The sequence below is a fragment of the Gekko japonicus genome, unplaced genomic scaffold (assembly GCF_001447785.1).
Source record: "Gekko japonicus isolate JY-2015 unplaced genomic scaffold, Gekko_japonicus_V1.1 scaffold2186, whole genome shotgun sequence".
In the NCBI taxonomy this organism is placed as follows: Eukaryota; Metazoa; Chordata; class Lepidosauria; order Squamata; family Gekkonidae; genus Gekko; species Gekko japonicus.
In genome coordinates, this window is record NW_015172071.1 from 302,950 (window position 1) to 306,831 (window position 3,882).

Below are 3,882 nucleotides of genomic sequence, written 5' to 3' on the forward strand. Positions count from 1 at the left end.
AGAAGGAACACTGGTTGGAACACTTTCCCGATGAAGAAAGGTTAAAGCACTTGGGGCTCTTTAGCTTGGAGAAACGACAGCTGAGGGGTGACATGATCGAGGTTTATAAGATGATGCATGGGATAGAGCAGGTCGAGAAAGAAGTCCTTTTCTCCCTTTCTCACAATACCACAACTCGTGGGCATTCAATGAAATTGCTGAGCAGTCAGGTTAGAACGGATAAGAGGAAGCCCTTCTTCACCCAAAGAGTGATTAACACTTGGAATTCACTGCCACAGGGGGTGGTGGCAGCTACAAGCATGGACGGCTTCAAGAGGGAATTAGATAAATACATGGAGCAGAGGTTCATCAGTGGCTCTTAGCCACAAGGTATAGATAGGAACTCTCAGGCTGGAATGAATGATGCTCTGTATTCTTGGTGCTGGGGGGGAGGCAACAGTGGGTGGGCTTCTAGTGTCCTGGCCCCACTGCTGGACCTCCTGGTGGCACCTGGTATTTTTGGCCACTGTGTGACGGAGTGTTGGACTGGATGGGCCATCGGCCTGATCCAACATTGGCTTCTCTTATGTTCTTAGGAGGCGGCTGTGTTTTTAAGATGGGTCTGACCCCGTGATTTACGGCTCAGCTGTATGTTGTGGTTTCTTCTCTGTTTCTGCTAAGGCAGCATTTATTTTTCTTTTGCAAATGCAGCCTTTATTGCTTTATCAAGGAGGAGGATGGCCTAGGGAGAGGTGGGGGACTTTAACCCCTTCCTTCCCCTGAGCTGCGTTGGCCACAACCGGGAGGAAAATACAGGTGCCTGTGAATTTTCTTTTGCAGAAGCAGAAACAGCGAATGGGTGGCTTTTTCCACTGAGAAAGCAGCAAAGGGACAGAAGGTTAAAGTTCCCTTCTCGCCCACGCCACGGTATGCTGGAGGCTGCTTCCGTAAAAGGGGAGGAAGTGTCATTAAATATTTAATCCAGTTGTAAGAAATGGCCAGAATTACAGATTTTTCGCTGGATGTCGAAACAAGCAGGTCTCTGGAGAAGGCAGCACATGGATTTTGTAACTAAAATAAGTAATAAAGTAATAACACACACACACATACACACACACACAGAGAGAGAAGGAAATGATGACTTTCAGTCCTTTTGACAATTACATTCGTGAATGCTTGTTATAATATGGAAATAGGTCTGTAAAGCTGGATTTCACCTTTCTGATTTGTTTTGTTTTTAATGTCTTGACTTTACAGCTATTAGTTAAATAACTGTAAGGAAACAGCAAGTTAACTTTATGTTTTTCAGATGTTAACAGGTCCCTTCTTTGTTTGGTCCCCTTTTGTTAATAAAGCAAAGGGTAAAATAATTTAAATTTCACTGGCGAGGGTGGTTTATGGTGGAGTTTTATTTTCAGTTCATAGGTAATTATGCTTGCTTTAGCTCTTCAAACTATCCTTGCTTTTTTCAAAAAAACAAACAAACCACCCACCCTTGTAGTTCTTGGTTTTTGTGTTTCTGCTTTCCGTGTGTGTATGTGAGTGGTGAGGCTGTCCAAGGTCACAATTTCTGCTTTCTCCATCCATGCCTGTAGCTTTTACACAATGGCATGCAATTTGCCTTTTGTCCTTCAGTTAGATGAAAGCCACAGATTGCTAGATTTTTGAACTCCTGCCTCCATTCAGATATACATTTTTCACAATTTTTTGTGTTACGCAAACTTGTTTTGCAAAGTTTCTTACTCATACTGTTTGTGATTTAATGCTAGTAAACCCAAAAGACTCTTCGAGACGCCAAAGCATTTCTTTTGCTGTCTGGGGATTTTCAAGCATGAACGTCTCACTGTCGTCCAATGATCGCATCATAATGTTCTTGACAATCCCATTTTTGACTATCCAAGAGTCCAATTTCTTCACTTTCTCGGTTGATTTTTCTTCCTGTAGGATTTCAGCAACACCTTTTGCTTCAAAAAGTATATGAATTTTTAATGCCAGCTTCTTTAGTTCTCAGCAGTAAGTTTTGATATCTCCAAATATATCCCTCCAGATATCTCCCCAAATATCAGCAATCCTTATCACAGCAGTCTGGAGAAGAACAATGGAGAATTTTTTTAAAGATCAGAAAAACACAAGGAGATCTGCTAATCAAAGACTTTAAGTCCTTTTTAAATGTTAAGATTAAGCTTCTGATAGAATCTGGGCCCATAACCTATTAGATTAAATGTAAAAAAATATTATTTACCTTGGAGGCACAGACGCTTTACACAGTGTCCTCGAGTCTCCACATTTCCTGGGGGGAACGTGCTGTTCAAGGGAAGTTGCTGTTCAAACAAATTACAAAGATGATCTGATTCCAATGGCAGCAAGAGAAAGACACTTTACTTACAACAATAGAAGCACATCTTACGTGACTTATTCATGTAGGTACATTTAATTTATTGTGAACAGAAAACTTCCAGAACAGCTCCAAGCCCCCGGTAAGAGAGAGAAGAAGAGAGGTCCTGTATAAGACTGTGGTTACACGGCAAGGCAATTGCGCTTTGTTCCCGATGTAATTTAAACCGGAATATTTTTCCCGAGTTGGGATGTTCACACATCCCTCCCTGAACTGCAGGCTCGCCTTCCCTGCCTGCCCTCCAAAAAAACTTTCCAGCCACCGGCCCGATGAAAAGAAAAGGGCACCTTTGAAAGAGTTCTCCTTTCCGCCCGATGCTGCTGGCTAGCTGGGTGCGCTCCCTGGCACTGGGGGCTCCCTCCCTCCCTCCTATCACTGCAGCTTCCGGGACTCCTGGGGCGGATGCCAAAGCCCGCTCGCCTGCCAGCTCGGCCCCCACCCCCAGCTTCTTCCCCCAGAAACTTTCAACGCCGCCTCCATGCCGGGGGCTCCCTCCTTCCCTCCTAACGCTGCCTTGGGGACTCCTGGGGCGGCAGGACCACGAGCTCTGCCCTGGATGTGCTTCGCCACGGGAGGCGGATCGGCCTATCTGATCAGCAAATTTAAATGCCGGTGGGAACAGCAGCGAAACCTGATCAAAAGGACCATGTGACCGCACCCTAAGATGTAGCAGAAGGCAAGTGAGGGCCAAAGAGGCTCAACATCTAACCATTGAGAGGGCGGGGCCAATTGCCTAGTATACCCGAGTGAGAGAATTCTCTTAACCCTTTCCCTCCCAGATCCTCTTGCATGCAGAGTTACAGTATCCAACATTAACTCATTAATGCGTTATTGATCCTTGGAACAGTGAACCAGAGGTCAAGGACTCGTCTCTCTTGCCCCAGAGGGCAGCTAGGGTTTCACTACTGGCTATTGCACAGTCACTGCTGTGCAATAGTTCTTCACAACTGGATATTCCTCTGTGGACAAGACAATCAGTCATTAATTATTGGAACTGCATACCAATAGCACCGTTTCCAGTAGGGTTGCCAGGTTTGGGTTGGAAAATTCCTGGAGATTTGGGGGGTAGAGTTTGGGGAGGAGAGAGGAGCTTCAGTGGGGTGTAATGCCTTAGAGTCCACCTTCCAAAGCAGTCGTTTTCTTCGGGGGAACTGATCTGTCACCTGGAGATCAGTTGTAATCCTACATCTCCAGCCACAACTTGGAGGTTGGGAACTCTAGTTTCCAGTGATGTATGGATGCAGCCTAGAGCTAATGGGGTTAAGTCACAGGTTAAGTCAAACATCTGGTGAAAGTTCCTATCAGTAAGAGCGGACACCAGTAGGGCCAGGACATTAAAAGCCCTCCCACTGTTGACCCCCCCCCAAGCACCAAGACGACAGAGCATCACTTGCTCCAGAGTCCCTATCTATACCTTGTGGCTAATAGCCACTGATGGACCTCTGCTCCATATGCTTATCTAATTCCCTTTTGAAGCCGTCCATGCTTGTAGCCGCCACCACTTCCTG